Source organism: Corythoichthys intestinalis, chromosome 1 (genome assembly GCF_030265065.1).
Source record: "Corythoichthys intestinalis isolate RoL2023-P3 chromosome 1, ASM3026506v1, whole genome shotgun sequence".
In the NCBI taxonomy this organism is placed as follows: domain Eukaryota; kingdom Metazoa; phylum Chordata; class Actinopteri; order Syngnathiformes; family Syngnathidae; genus Corythoichthys; species Corythoichthys intestinalis.
In genome coordinates this window covers 21,267,459-21,284,768 of record NC_080395.1, presented here as the reverse complement: position 1 = coordinate 21,284,768, position 17,310 = coordinate 21,267,459, and the positions used below count along the sequence as shown (strand labels likewise).

Here is a 17,310-nt window from a genome sequence, read left to right as displayed (position 1 = left end):
ATCGGTGAATTCCTGCGCACAAACGAACATTCACTTTCACACATATGAACAGTTTAGTGTTCTTCATTAAAAAAAACTTTCATGGAGTCAATGTACAGTGCTTGAAGTAACTCCAAGGGGTGAACATACAAACTCCAGACAAACAGGCCACTGCCAAGATTCTATTCCTGATCCTCAGAACTGTAAATCAGACATGGCAACCACCGGACCACCGTACTGCCCAAGACTAAATCCATCATTCAAATCTCACTTTTGGGTCGAGCCAATCATCTCAATTAGACTGTGCCATGGGACAAAAGAGGCAGGACAAGCGTCAATTAAGCGCTGCCTCTGCGGAGACCTGCACTCTGTCACGTCCCCTAAGGATGTGGGTGGGATCTAGGATAAAAACTGGGAAATCCCCCCCTCTGCTGGAATTGAGCCAAAAGACCTGGGAAATGGTGTGTGTTGGCTCTGATGGATTTAGGGTTGAATGTAGCAATGGAGAGCTGTGGGGGTGGATTTTGGGATACTTTGGCAGTCAGTGAGTACTCAGTTGTGTTTGTGGCATGGTGAACAACACAAGACCGTGGAGCTCCTGGCTTGGACCTCATTATCTCATCACCTCTGAAGTGAGTCACTGAGGCCCGGACACGATGGAGGTAGGCGCTTGGCGGGGTCATTGCGATGTATTTCGCTGGCCCTGCTCGGCCTGTGTCGACAACTTTTCGCGGCCCATCGAGCTTCCTGAATGGTGCGAGCGGGGCTGTCGGCGAGAAGACTCAAGCGTCTGATCTGATGGAGCGAATCGGTGCACGAGATATCAAACATTTGAGGCGGTGGAGTGAGGGGGGAATAATGGGGCACGCCATTTTTGACCCACTGGTCAACATACACGGCACCCTAGATCAAGACATGAATTATAATGGGTCACAATTAATATTGGTCATCTCACAAAACATGATGGTTAAAAGCATCATGAGTCAAAAGCACCATAAACCCCACAAAGTAGAATGGGTCAACTGAGAGCCCCATGACTTTATCAATGAAGCACTGTGGGTCAAAGCCCAATTGGTCAATTCACAAAGGATCGTCGCCCCAGGGCTTAAACCATAAAGCAGCAAATATGCAATGGGTCAACCCACCAAACACCTTGGCTCAACCTATCAGTTACCATTGGGCAACACATGAAGCACTGGGGTTCAACAGCACCCTGGTTCAACCCAGAAACAGTCATGGATCACAATTAACATGACTCAACCCATAGGCCAACCCATAATGCTCAAGGCATTATGGACTCTATTTACTTGAACAGCAGGCCGGGATTGGCTAATCGGGAGGATCAGGACAAAGTCCGGTGGGCTGGCCTGTCAGAAGGCTGGTCCAGTCCGGGTTTTACACATTTTAAATACTACAGTATTATAATTTTTTGTTTGGTATTTATTCATGACAGTGGGTATTACTTACATGCTGTTACTGCTATCCTTGTGGGCTGTCTTTAAAAAATATATATAAATGTAATAATATATTGATATTTTTCAGACGCATTTGGCTGGCAACCAGTTCAGGGTGTACCCCACCTACTGCCCATAGTTAGCTGGGATTGGCTCCAGCACGCTCGTGAGGATAAACGGATTGGAATGAATACAAAGTAACAAAATAATCCAGAAATACAATGACATTTTCAAAAGAAACAAAAATATATACATTTTATCCTCTGAAACACTCTTGAAAAAAGAAGAAATACAGTACTTTAACATGTTTGGAACTTCTGCTCAAATATACAGTACAGTGGTACCTCTACATACGATCGCTTCGACACACGAACTTTTCGACATCCGACGTAAAATTTGACTCGCCATTTGTTTCTACATCCGACGACATGTTCGAAATACGACGACAATGGCAGCACCGCAGACGAATGCACGGCGGATTTTCTTGTGTGACAAATCAACACTGGTTTCAGAAAAGGTTGGTACAGGTGGTGAAACAAGGAAAAAGTTGACGCTTACCTTCTAAATGAAGATGCAAATGACAGAAAAATATGAGCGTAGGGTGGCCATCCGTGAAATGGCTCAACAATACATCTCCACGGTCCTCCTCCGACCATCGTTCGCCAGTCTTTATAAGTTAAGCTGACAATTCTTATTGTGGTAACATCTCCAGAGAAATCGCCAACTTCGCCACGTTTTTATCATTTATTTCACAACTTATTCAAAACAAAAACACCTTCTGTCTGCCGCAATTGACGGTGTTCTCAAAAAAGCATTCAAAGTGAAAGTGAAACTCAAGCTCACCGGTCTCTCTGGCACGTCAGCGCCGCGGTGCGTTCAGGGTCAGCAAAAAACGTCCGCCACATTAGAACCCCATTCGTTACATTAATACATTCATTCATTCATTCGTTTTCCAGGAATTATTATTATTATTATTATTATTCCGATTTTGATTTATAATTTATTTGTTTTGCTATGTGTAATTGCCATTTGTAATAGTACCAGCAGTATTTTTTTAAGGATTTAGTGAAGGTTTTTGGGCTGTGGAACGAATTAATGGAATTATAATGTATTCCTATGGGAAAATCCTGCTCGACATACGACCATTTCGACTTACAAACAAGGTCCTGGAACGGATTAACTTCGTATGTAGAGGTACCACTGTATATATATTTTTGGTATCGTATCGGGACTCTTTATCGGCAGATTCTCAAAATAACGTGACTCAGACTCGAGTGCAAAAATATGTGACCGGTACATCCCTATTTGAAATGATATAAAGTGGGCCAGTCTTAGGCATGAAATTCCCGGGCTGAAAATGAGTCCTACTCCAGCCCTGGAGAACAGTACAGCTGCACTGTATTGTAAAAACGTAGCACATTTGACTCATTGGTGGACAACTCTGTGCCAAGATAGGCATTTAAGTGAAGTCGGTGTAACATGGGTTGAGATTACCCATTCTTAGCCAGTACTTGTTTTTCCCACACTCCCTGAATGCACCACGTCACATGATAAGTCACATTACACCAATTATCCAATCACCAGTCACCAAGGCACTATATAAGCTCGCTTGACTCCTCTCCCTTAAGTCGTGTGGGAGAGAAGCCAAGAAGCAACAGCTGCAGGTCAGTCTCAAATGCTTTTTGATGCATCCAACCAATTGTACTTTTCAAACTTGTTTTATAACTTCTAGAACCAGACCTTTTTATTTGTGTTGGAGATCTGTTTAGTAGTGATGGAGAAACCGAAGCTTTCTGAAGCAGTGGATCAATATCAAGCAATGTGTCGAAATGGTTCAGTGTTATGAAGCATTTGGCATGAATCGGTGTGGTGAGTCATGACACTGCTTCACCACTGCTTTCTGTATCACTGAAGCAAATGTGTTGAAATGGTTCAGAGTTATGAAGCATTTGCCACGAATCAGTGTGGTGAGTCACGACACTGCTTCACCACTGCTTTCTGTATCACTGAAGCAAATGTGTTGAAATGGTTCAGCGCTACGAGGCATTTGACACAATTCAGTTTGATGACATCTGTTGGAGAAAAATATATTGAACTTTCATATAACCAAGTATCATCTGAGCAACTAAATATGTGGGGTCGTATGGTGGTTACATAATTTGCCTCGTGTGCAAGCAGTAGTGGGTTCGACCCCTAGCATGAAATTGATTCTTTATTCTTCCCTGGATTAATTAAAAATAATAATATTAATAACAAAAACAAAAAAAGCTGTTTTGTTACTTTTAAATGAAAAACGGAAATACTTGTGGAATAGGGAACTCTTGATGGTAGGTGTATAGAATGCTAGTGACACTGGGATGGGGATTTGGGTGTTTCACACATTTTTATTTAAAAACAAATCATCTCAGCAGCATTTGGTTTCAGCCAGTTCCTCTTTTTGCTAATGACCTCTCCAGCTTTTGAGAATATTGTCTCACATGGAACGAACAAATATACAAACCGGCAGATAGACAAACACAAAAACTGACTAACTGACAGACACAAAAAGTAACTTGTGTGTGTGTGTGTGTGTGGGGGGGGGTGCGTATTATATAAATCAGTGTATAGTGTGTCAATGAATGCCTATACTATGTGCATTTGCAAATTAATCTAATGTGTAATCTGATCTAATTTCACTTTACTCTCCCTTGTTCTCAATATGACGTAATGCGCGCAAAGGCTCTCCTCGCAACCCACAACATTTTGAGGGATATATCCCCTTTTTATAAGCATTGTGAGCTTGACTGAACCAAATTGACTGACTCGAACCCTCGCTACCTGAGTGACACGTCCACGGTCACGGCCGACACGCGTGTGGCATCACAACGCTTTGCTTCTGCGGCCAGGTGTTTTTCCACTGAATGAAGCGAGACATCAGTACAATGTATCGGAATACTTGTTGCCGCGAGCGCTCGACACTTGTCAGGCGTCTGCTTCGAGCGTGACGTCACGAGCTGTTCCCCCGGATCCAGCGAGACATCGGGACGACTGATTCGTGATACTTCTGCCGCGAGCGCTCGACACTTGTCTCGAGCGTCTGCTTCGAGCGTAACATCACTACTGTTTAGTAGTGATGGGTCCGCGATACTTCATGAAGTGTGTCGACACAGTGACACACTGTGTTGACACAGTGTGGATACTGTGTCATTGAATACTGACACCTGCTGGACATAAAAAATCTCTACAGGCAACCCACTTGACAGACTGACACTGAATTGATGACATAGCATGTAAAATCAAATCATTTAAGTCTTTGCATTCATATTGCATTATTCCATATCTTTAAATTATGTGAACATATATTATCATGTGAAAATGTAAGTAATAATGAATGGGTGAACGAGGATGCTTGTGGACTTTTTGTTCTGATCATTTTTTTTTTTTCAACAACATACCGGTAGCTTTTTAAATGTTTAAAATTTAGCTGGTAGCTTTTTATTTATTTATTATTTGTTTTTTTTTTAAACAAGTAATTTCACCTGCTGTGGATAACGCACACTCGCATGGAACCAACGATGCCAGCATGCACAAGAATTTCTCAGCCAGTTGAAAGAAGTTTGGATAAGATGTCCATTGGCTCCTCCAGTATTGAAGAAAATCTGCACTGTGTGCCATGTTCGGCTCTGCCGTGCATCGTTGCACTTTTGCAATTTCATCTACAGTTGCATTGTCTCCTTGACTCCCCACTTCGTCATCTAAGTGCTACAATAGCCAATCAGAAAAAAATTGAAGTGGACAATAAATAAATTATAACTTAATTACAGATTTCGAAATAAATGACCAAAAAAGCTACTGTGGGTAGGTAAAGGAATCGCTCTATACCTGTGTTTATCTTGGGATTATCAGAAACTTGATTCTCATGCTTGGCCCAATAATGCTTCAGCATTGAGGAGGTGGCTACTGTCTGTATATGACGGGTTGAAAGTACAAATAAGACATTTCACCTGGGGAAAAAAAAAAAAAAAGTTAACAATACAACCAGTTTTCTTGGCGCCGTGGTCTATTCAACACGTTCAGACCAGGACTCGTTACTGCATGCATGACGCGTCGAGGACAAAAGGCGAGCGCTCTTACCACTAAGTTAACTGGTTAAATGCCAACAAGTGTTCTTAATTCAATTCAATTTTATTTGTATAGCCCTAGGTCACAACAACATTGTCTCAAAGGACTTTGCAGAGGCAATATGATACACAATAAGAAACAGCAAATGAAGCAACAAAGATGAATAAACAAATTCAAGTCCTGGGTTTCCCCCATCCTTAGACCCTCCATGTCGGCAAGGAAAAACTCCAAAAACTCCAGAGTCTTCGGGAGAAAAATGAGAAACCAAGCATCAAAGCGGATATTTCCACGCACCGCAAACGACAGACCCGCGTCTACCCGTTACTCTAATAAACTAAGAGTTACCTTAAAATTAATTGTATTTTGAATAGAAGATGACTAGTGCGTTTTCCCTGTGTTACGTCCATTTCCACAGGATGTAGACAACGAGGAAGTAACCGTGAGATGTGGATTGTTTCAGCAGCTCCATCGCGTTGACAGACGCGCTTCCTTTTGAACCAGTTTGCCGCATCATGACTGTGTCGACACAGTTCAATGAGTTCATGCATTGGTCACGTGATTTTCTTGTCGTGATACGCGCACCGACGCAGGGTTTGCTCCATGAGCTCGACGCACGCGCCGGCGTATTAGTATCACTGGACCCATCACTACTGTTTAGTGTGTGTGCTCAACTACATCCAAGTGAACTGGTGAGTCTGAATTTTTCCATCTATTGTTAGCGGATTAGCCACCATGCTAACTTACGCTACCCTATGTGTTCATGTGATTTTTCTGGGTCTGTTGGTGCTTTATTGTTGTATATTGTTATGTTAGCATGATGATGGTAACGTGAATATTATTGTATTTTTGTAACTAGGTTGGTTGGTTCATGCAGGCCAGATGGTCCGGCCCTGCCTTGGGACCACTCCAATAAAAGGATGGCGAGCTAGAACTTGAGCCAGGAGGCTGACAGTCCTTTTCCTTGTCTTCAACACCATTGTCATGTCAGGGTCTGGTAGGAGGCTCTGCAGCCCATTTTTCTCTCCCATGCAATTTAAATACCCATTCAACTGGTGAGGATTCAAGCAGCGCTAATGGACACGCACCTTGTACCTCTATAAAGCTGAAGGCATTCATTTATGTGCTTGGCTATTTGTTACTTACGAACGTTGGGGTGGGGAAAGTGAACTGGGCCCCCCCACCCTTGGTTGATCAACTTTAAATGGTGTACACACTGAAATAAATAGGAACCTTTCTCGCACACACCACATAATTGTTTGCGTTAGTCTAACAAATTCATCTAACTACAGTTTAGGCAGACTTCACTCCATGCCCTTGGACACAGTAAAGTGAATCACCTTATCGGGGCTCATGAGGGGGAAATGAAAAAAATGATACCGTTTCTCGTAGGCACCGTCTAACTGTTTGCATTACTCTAACACACGTAATACAATTAATCAGGGAATAGTATAATTTCTCATTTGTAATGTAGGATTGTTTGTACTACTCTGAAACACCTAAATAAATAGCACACCATAGTTTAATGAAAAGAAGCAGAATAGATACACAACGCCATCTTATCACAGAAGCCCCACGTGTGCGTCACGAGCAAGATTGACGCACCAACTATCGCAATTGGTTCACCTGGCCACTCCAAGGACATAGAGCAGGGCACTCTATCCTAAAACAAGTAGCGTCTCGACCAGCCAGGATAACAAAGTTGATAACTGGCGCTTGGGACATCAAGACCAGCGTCGGTCGCTGTGGCAACCACGTCCCAGCCACGAAGACACACCTTCGGCCCGGCCCACTCCACCGTAGCCTTCAAAAACACTGGACACTGAGATAACAAACGCTTCACTGCTCGGAAACATTTTCTATGTAGCCTTGTTTTGGATCCAGCATTGGTCTCCGTCGTCTGATTTTACCTTGTTTTTTACTATTGTCAACCTGTTTTCGATGAGCCTTCTTCAAACTTTTGGACATTTGGTGGCAGTACAAAGAGTTAACATAGGGAGTGAACGCGCGGAATTTCAGCCCTCCCCGTTGACTCGCGCAGAGGCGACATCGGCAGAGCGATACTTGGTTCGGCTGTCGCCGTTTCCGTGCGGCTTGGCCTGGGGGACAAATTCCTTCAACAGTCAGATTTTGTAAATATTCCTATTTGTTAAATACACATTTCATTCAATCAAACAAATTTGCCATTATTCATTGCTGCTGCCCTCCAGTAGCCGAACCAGATCTTCCTGATATGCCCACTATTTTGTCACCTCCGTGCTGCTCTTAACACGGCTCACACTTGTTACATCAGGATGTGTCCATAAAGACATGCCCAACTGACCAATTCCCTCGCTAGTATCAAGTACCATGGTGCAACTCATATAGCATGGGTCAACCCACTAAACACCATGGTTCAACTGAGGAAGCATAGCATGTCAACATGCCACAGGTGCATACGTACAACAAAAACCGTAGGAAAAATCCACTAGCGACAACGTGATAAAACACAAAGCTGTCAACTAACCAACAAATAGGACAAGTTTTGTCCATACCAAACGAAACCAACCTTCGTTTTGAGCTTCCCAAACAATTTCTATGTCACTCTTTGTCATGTCGCAACCAGAGCGCTTCTGCTGTCAGCAGTTGGCCTGGACCACTAACTCTCAAGAGATAAAACAGGAGCAGTAAAAGTGGGCTCCAGATCTCCTCTATGTCAACGCGAAAGTGCTGACTAATGGGACACGAAGCATCATCTTATCACTCGATACCTGACACCCGCAGTCCTTTACAGTGCAGCCGTCAAACTGATGCAAAACAAATGCTCCCTGTTATTCTGTATTAGCTACTCCCCCAAGGGAGATCAGGTGAAGTCAAGCTGCTCCTCTGACATGCCGGCAAGTCACGGTTGTCAGTGATGTACTCCAGTGTTCTGCTGCTATATGTATCCCAGACTGTTATGTGGAATGTACATATCTGTGGTATAATCTGTAAATCTGTCTTTCAAGAAAGCCCCGCTACATGACAGACATCGGTGTTTTTTCTAGTATACATACAGAATTGCACTTATTAGAATACCTTTACATCTGGGATAGAAGGGTCACACTTGTTAATGCAATTTTCAGCCTTTTGTTACAATGCCAGGAGAGCAGTAAAATATACACCCATAATGCACCTGCAGCAGCCACAGCTGAAGCCTAGACACTCACGAACAGGCTTTGAAATTTTCAAAGACTATAGTTTCGCATATTTACAGTGGGGAGAACAAGTATTTGATACACTGTCAATGGGTTTTCCCATTGGCAGTGTATCAAATACTTGTTCTCCCCACTGTATGTTAAAACTGTCAGTATAATTTTGACAGTACATTAGAAAAATGACCTCACAGCTTTTGACTGGGAGCATATTTGGAAGAATATTTATCCCATTTTGAAGTTTAACAGCACATTTTAATGTTTTAAAAGCATGTCTAAGGAGCAAAATGCTTAAAGATTGTTTGAGTCAAAGCATTGGGGAATGAAATTCCACCTCACAACTGTAGAGGAAGCACTGCTACGCTCATTCCGAGGCTTTTTTTTTTTTTTTTCACACTCTGAAGAAGTAACCATCTGTCAATCAAACTGATTTCTTTTTGGAAGCTATAACATCTCATTTCAGTAAAACAATTGTTGTTTTGTTTACGCCAAACTTACCGCTGTCGTGAAAGTAATCTTTTTCTCTACTTCATGTTCTATTTTTTCCCCAGCAAGCACGAGGCATGTTAAATATGCGATTCAAGGGCTTTGCACAAAAACAAGTTGATTTTTTTTTTTTTTTTTTTTTCTTTCATTCCAGCATTAATTTACTGTACTGTCTTCATTTATATCAACTATAAAAATACATTTTTCACCTCCCCCAAAGTCTAACATTAAAAAAAGTCTAAACTCTTTCTGGATAAGGTTATTTCGAACGAGCAATATTATTTATAATTTTGAAATGCAAGAGTAATGATAGACTTTTTGAAGGTAAATCTTGAAATGATATTTTTTGAGAGTTGAACGTTTACTTACAGAAAGATTACTATTCATTGAAGCGATTTGGGGATCCAGAATGACGAAGTCACGTCTTGGAAAGCCTACAATATGTGTAATGACAACATTTGAGTTTAATACAGATATACCTGTGAATGTATTTGAAGTGGGGGCACAACTACCCATTCTTGTTAGGGTATGTGAAATAAAAAAATGTCACCCCCTAGTCCCCCACATCCCATCCCGCCCTAACCCAGCAGACACACACGAACTAAATTTTTTTTTTTTTGTTTAGCATCTTTGCTGCTTCTTAGTATGGTGGTTATACAGCTGCAACCAAGGAATATTTTTATATAAGATTAATCAGACGATTAATTAAACAATTAATCGTTTAATCCAATGAATGACACTTTTTTACAATGACCTACACAATTTCACTTGACATTAAGTCATGTTGTAAGTATCAATGAGAACAAAATTGAAAATATTTTTTAGAGCTTCCTGACTTAACTGTAGTCTAAAACTGTACCGTGTCAACCACATAAAACACTTTTTAAATAGAAGCTCTGATTATAAAACAAGAATTTCCCAGTCCTCAAATCAGACAAAAGTCCTGTTGTGGGCAAAGTGCTAATATAAGGTAATTTTCACACTATAAGGTGCACCTGACTATAAGCCGCCACCCACCAAATTTGGCACGAAAACGGCATTTGTTCATGCATAAGCCACACTGGACTATAAGCCGCAGCTGTCCTCACTGTATTATGGGATATTTACACCAAAAGATGTTATCCGGTAACACTTCATTTGACAGAGACATCATATAACTGTCATAAAACCAAATAAACCGCCATAAAGCTTTAAACCAAAGCAAAGCTTCATTGCTTCAAGAAGCTTCATTTGGTCATCACTGCCCCCTTGGGGGAGACAGTCAACCTCTGCTGCCACCTGCTGTTAACACCGTTGTTGTCCAACACCCCTCCTAACACGCATTGCAGTGCTACTATGTAAATAACAATGAAATATCATGTTCTGTGCTAATTATGTCTTCAGTTACTTTACCAGTTGTTTCATTAATTGCTAGTTATGGTATTTGGTAACACTTTATTTGATAGTGGCGCCATAAGACTGTCATTAGAAAATAATAATTATTACATGACACTGTCATGAGCATTAATGAATGCTTATAACAGATGTCATTTAGTGTTATCCGGCAAATTATCTCCCTTTTGAATGGAAGTAAAAAATCTCAGCTGGACATAAATGGAGTTAGTGACGTAATTTGTCAGATGACACTTAATGACATCTGTCATAAGCATTCAGAAATGTCCATAATTGTGTCTTGTCATAATCATGACGGTCATATGACAGTCTTATTACGCCTCTGTCAAATAAAGTGTTACCTATTAACCCAAATAAATCGACAAATAAGACGCACTGGACTATAAACTGCAGGATTCAAAATGAAGGAAAAAAGTAGCGGCTTTTAGTCCGAAAATTACGGTAAATAGTTTAAATGGATCATTTATTTCCTTTAAACAAAATCAAATAAGGAGGAGGCAGACTGTAATAAATCCTTATATATATGGCAGAAAACACTCAGGTGACCTCCTCTCTGAGACCCCCAATTCGACCAAATTTCAAATTTGTCGTATATGCATGCGTGATACACAGTGTTGTTAATCTTACTGAAAAAAAGTAATTAATTATAGTTACAAATTACTTCTCCCAAAAAGTAATTGCGTTAGTAACTCAATTACCTGAATGTAAGAGTAATTAGTTACTTGGCAAAGTAATTGGTGATAATTACTTTTTTTTTAATTTTTTTTCCCTCAAAAAAAAAAAAAAAACATTGGCCACACTATGTGAAGTTTTTTGTGGAGGTTTTTGGTACAATTGGCCCGAGCCCAATTCTTTACCCTAATTTACCCTTTACCCTGAATCAACTGTTAAAAGTGGTTAAAATTGCTCCCATTATTGCATTAGTTCCCTTCTCTCTACTTTCGACATATGAAAGTTTTAAAACTGTTTCATCATTTAAAGATAGATTCAAGTCAAGATTTTGCCAATTTAGAAGTATTTTAGATAAAAAGTTACTTAGGTTCGCTAGGAAGGTTCTCTACAACAGAGCCGTCCTAAAAAGCCTACTGCTTTAAGCTGGCGGCTGTCTACTAACGCATTTAGTGCCATGTCTGTCATTTTGCATCTATTTATATCTATATACAGTACATGTGATATCTACCATGTCTAACATATCTACCATAACATGCGGGCGTAGTTTGTCGGCTTTCGGCTACAACATGTATTATTGGAGCTACCTAGCATCGCGTTTGCTCGGCATCACAACTTTCTTGCCTCCTCCCCGCTCCTGCTCTGCTCTGTCGTCTCGGTGAGTCAGTCTCCCTCAGACTTTTCGACCAATATAGTAACGCATAGTAACGCATGCCTTTCCGTCCTCAGTAACGGTAACGGCGTTGCCAAGATGAGAAAAGTAATTAATTAGATTACCCACTACTGAAAAAAATAACGCCGTTAGTAATGCAGTTATATTGTAACGCCGTTATTAACAACACTGGTGATACATCATTGGAAAGCTTAAAATCTCTATTTTCTGGGGAAAGAAAAATTTATAACAGGAGGGCATTTAAAAATAAAAAAGTTTTTTAAAAAACAAAACCCTATCTGGAGGTGAGAGCACACGAGAGCAGAATTACAGACGCCATGACTTTAACGAGATATTACTGCGTACTTATCTTGTTTCGATCCAAAAACTCCACGTAGCATGTATTGCTGAGTGTCAAGACACAGCTGTGAATGGCCACAGCTGGATTTTTTGGGGGATTTTATGGGTGAAACATGGTGATATAACAACGGTCGCGATGCAGAAATCGCAGACATCAAGGAGTGGTCGAGATTTTCTTTTTCATATATTTACCCTTTTAAACATTTTTTTTTGTTTGGATCGATTATTTACCATCTCACAAATTGGGGAAAATGCGACAGTAACAAAAAACAAAAACAAAATACAATTAAGCAATAGTTATGAGGTAGATATCTGTGACTTTTACAGACGCCATTTTTTCATTGTGACATAATTTGCTTAAAAGTTTAAAATATGTGAGTGAATAATTTAAAGTAGTTTTTTTTTTTTTTTCCGAACGAACAATGAGATATCAATTAATGATTCTAAGCTAAAACCGACAGATATTTTGAATAATATAATTAATTACCTTCGTGTTATGGCTGGGTTGAAACAAAAGCGGTTGCGCGACGTCTGTAAACGGGGTTTTTCAGGGTAAAACGGACAAATTAAAAATGGTTCAGGGGCTTAATGCACCATGAATCTGCTATGGCAGCATATAGACATTTTGTTCTATCAAACACAATAGTTGTTTTGACTTAGAATACAGCAATTTCTTTTAAAGAAGAGTGCAGAAATGCTTTTTCGATCTTGTCTGTGTTTTCCACCATATATATATATATATATATATATATCACAAAGCTCACTCTCGCTTTGACAATTTTTACTTGTACCGGTAGTTTGAATGGGAGTTTGTCCTGAGACTAAGCTGTTATGTGAATTGGTTTATGTGTGTGGTTTCATCATAAAAAGAAATGAGACGACTTTACTATCAAACAATAACTCAATTGCTAATATACTTCTCCAAAACACAATACAAACAGAAACTTAAGACACTGATTTGCTTGATCGCTAATTAGCTTAGCGCTCTGTGCTTAGTAGTAACTTCTCATCAACAAAGAATTCAAACAATTCAACTGGCTTCATTTACTTACCTCTGACGGAGGCAAATTAGATCTAACAACACACAAGACCATCCAACTTGCGACATTTCTTAATATTATGGATTTAGCAACCAAACTTGAGTGGAGCAGACTAGCAGTGAACTCTCTCTCCTTTGCTCTGATCACTGAGGCGCGCATAGATTCACATTACACACAAACCCCAGTACCCAAACGGGACTTCTCATTGCTGCTGGCAAAAATCGCTAATAAAATTCATTGGCAACAATCATAGACTTTAATCATGAACAATTTTAAGTTGTGAGAAAAATAACAAAAAAACGAAAAAACGTGAAAGTGAGCAGGGGCGCTGGAAGTCACTCACAGCAGAGGACGCTTTGGATGTTTGTTTAGTTTTTCCCAACCAAAAACTGCTGTTTTGGTCCAATTTTCGCGGGTTTTCTCAATACAAGGCATGCACAATGGCAGTACACACGCATGCTGGATAGTCTACATACTACTACTAGGCTACTACAAAGACAGCGTTCTATTTCACCTACAGTGTGTGTTGTGTTGAGTTTTTGTATAGGAAATCAAAGCGCCCGTGTATTGTAACGAAAATCAGTGGAGCTAAACGGTGCAATGACACACAAAAACATTTGAAAACTAAAAGGCCCAATATGCCTCGGTTTAACACCACCTTTTCACAACACTAAAAATGCAAAAAAAAAAATATCCAACAGCGCTCTGGACGGTGGTAGCTCAACAGCAGCAACAAATGATAATATGGCTACAATGCAAGCATGTCTTACCTATTTGAGGACACCAAAGGTAGATTTCCTTTCTGGACTCGATGGTCTAAATCTGCAGCTGACCTTTTCCTCGTTGGGCACAATTATAGAACTAACATCATAGTCCTCTTCATTTTCGAACTCACATTTTAGAAAATGTCACTGTTTTTTGCAAGGAATAGATCGCTAACTCGTTTTTGCACCGTGTTAACGCCTCCTCTGCCAATAGTTAAATTTTCTGTTTCAATAGCACCTTAGTCAACGTGACCCGGTAGCAAGCAAGGTGTCAGGTGACCATTAAAAAAAAAAAAGCCCACTTCCCGGGCCTTTTGACTGGGACCAGGAGTGATCGGGGGGATTCCTCGTGACGGTGCCCCCTGTCTGCTCGCGTTAATATGCGGCGCATTCGCTGCTCAACGTGTAGCTGTGCCACTGATTTGAAGGCATGCCTGAAACACACTGCTTTGTTATGTAACATTGGAAAATAAAAAGAAATCGGCTAAGTTATCAAGAACAGCATTGACGACTTGCACAAATCTGGTGTATCGTTGGGTTCAATTTCAAGATGCCTGAAGCTGCCATGTTAATGTGTTTAAACAGTTATTTGCAAGTATAATCAAGAAGGAGATGAGGTTCTGTATGACAATCTCAACAAGTATGATAAATTTGATTTTTATTCTGAAATTCTACCAAAAGTCTAATATTGTAAGTAGAGGAGGTGTTGCCTGTATTCTGCCTAGTGACAAGAACACACCAAACACACACTGGTTCACACTTCGGTCGTGACCTCATCAAAAGGTGTCGACGGTTATAGGAACCTGTCACTTGAGTGGTAACTGATGACATGATCACCCCCCCTTTGACATCAAAGACAAAAAGCGAATCCCAACACAGACACACAGTTGGCGAGAACCAACATTTGTAGCATCCATTTAGAGGTGTCGGGTGATCACTCCAACTGCTTGCTTTGCAGTGAAAAGTTGTCCCTTACTGCCAAAGGAAATATGACAGGAAAGGGAAAAAAAGTGGAGACATTACAAAAAAAAAGTGTTAAACTTGTGGAGGAACTTAACAATGGACAAAACAGCTTGGTTGCAATAGTCAAGTGTATAGAAGGCAGTATCTCTTTGGTCAGCTCCTCATAAAAATGGATACTGCCTGAGAAGACGAAAAATCCTCCCAATGGTCTCCTTAGAGTTTTCCAAGCGAAGCAGGACTCAACATAACCGATAGCACAGATGCTGCCTCCAGATGGAGCATCTGTGAGGTTTGCTATTGAGTTTCACTTTTGGGGATTGAGATGGAGTAAGGCCAAAAGTCGCAAACAGGAGTAAAAGATGAGTGCCTCAGTGATAGATAACAAGAATGACACAGAATACATCAAAGCACACCTGTACACACGTGCATTCTTCGAAAAACGTAAACACAGAAGCATGTCTTTATGTGCTTTTATACCAGGGGTCGGTTACCTTTAAAACACTAAAAGAGCCATTTCGACCCAGTTCCCATAGAAAAAACAAGTCTGGGAGCTGTAGCAACAACTTGATATTTGAAGTGTTTGCGTCAGCTCAGCTGTGTATTTTGTGGTGCATATTTGATTTAACAAAGCAGTTTAGCCTCCTCTTGAGTAAGCAGAATAAGTGCTCACTTTTTATACGCTTTTATTCACAGAAAACTTACACCAGTCATGAATTAACCATCTATGTGAAGTCAGGGTTGCCACTTGGATGTCTTTGCGCTGTGAATGGTGGGTACACCTTCAGAGGGTCAACCGCGACTTTACGTATTTGGGGAATTTATGACCTGCGTGAGTCAAGCACATAAAGTCCATCCATCTATCATCTGCCGGGTCACGGCGGCAGCAGCTTTAGTAGGGAAGCCCAGAATACCCTCTCCCCCGGCCACTTCAACCAGCTCCTCTGACGAGGCGTTCCCAGGCCAGCCGAGAGACAGTTTCTCCAGCGTGTCCTGGGGCCTCCCGCCGGTGGGACATGCCCAGGACAACTCTCCAGAGAGGGGTCCAGGAGGCATCTGAACCAGATGCACGAGTCACCTCAACTAGCTCCTCTCAACGCGGAGGAGTAACTGCGCGGCACAGTGTCCCACCCAGATGACCAAGCTCCCTATCTCTAAGGAAAAGCCCGGACACCCTGCGGAGGAAACTCATTTCATCTGCTTGTATCTGGGATCTTGTCCTTTCGGTCACGACTCACAGCTTGTGACCATAGGTGAGTGTAGGAACGTCAATCAACTGGTAAATCGAGATCATTGCCTTTCGGCTCAGCTCCCTCACCACTTAAGTCACGGTTTTTACTCCAAGTCAAACCCACACGTAAATGGCGCAAAGACTTTTGTGTCTCCCCAGTGGCAACTGTGACTTTACATATTGAGGAATTCATGACCTGTGTGAGTTTTCTTTTAACAAAACACACAAAACAGCAAGTCTGATATATACACTCACCGGCCGGCCACTTTATTAGATATACCAGTCCAACTGCTCGTTAACACTTAATTTCTAATCAGCCAATCACATGGCGGCAACTCAGTGCATTTAGGCATGTAGACATGGTTTAAGACAATATCCTGCAGTTCAAACCAAGCATCAGTATGGGGAAGAAAGGTGATTTGAGTGACTTTGAACGTGGCATGGTTGTTGGTGCCAGAAGGGCTGGTCTGAGTATTTCAGAAACTGAATGATCTACTGGGATTTTCACGCACAACCATCTCTAGGGTTTACAGAGAATGGTACGAAAAAGAAAAAATATCAAGTGAGTGGCAGTTCTGTGGGAGGAAATGCCTTGTTGATGCCAGAGGTCAGAGGAGAATGGCCAGACTTGTTCGAGTTGATAGAAAGGCAACAGTGACTCAAATAACCACCCGTTACAACCAAGGTAGGCAGAAGAGCATCTCTGAATGCACTGAACGTCGAACTTTGAGGCAGATGGGCTACCGCAGCAGAAGACCACGCTGGCTACAATTTGCACAATCTCATCGAAATTGGACAATCAAAGATTGGAAAAACGTTGCCTGGTCTGATGAGTCTCTATTTCTGCTGCGACATTCGGATGGTAGGGTCAGAATTTGGTGTCAACAACATGAAGGCATGGACCTATCCTGCCTTGTATCAACGGTTCAGGCTGGTGGTGGTGGTGTAATGGTGTGGGGAATATTTTCTTGGCTCTCTTTGGGCCCCTTAGTACCAATTGAGCATCGTTGGAACGCCACAGCCTACCTGAGTATTGTTGCTGACCATGTCCA

The 17,310-nt window shown here is 41.3% G+C and overlaps 1 protein-coding gene across 2 annotated transcripts in view; it reads left to right on the top strand.

Moving 5' to 3' along the window:
- The first annotated feature begins 3,067 nt into the window (after positions 1-3,067).
- Positions 3,068-17,310, top strand: part of adamts18 (ADAM metallopeptidase with thrombospondin type 1 motif, 18) — a 172,340-nt gene continuing 158,097 nt past the window's right edge. For both annotated transcript variants that reach the window (XM_057843203.1, XM_057843192.1), the window contains exon 1: positions 3,068-3,097. The gene's annotated coding sequence lies outside the window, so the exon portion shown is untranslated. The remainder of the gene's footprint in view (positions 3,098-17,310) is intronic.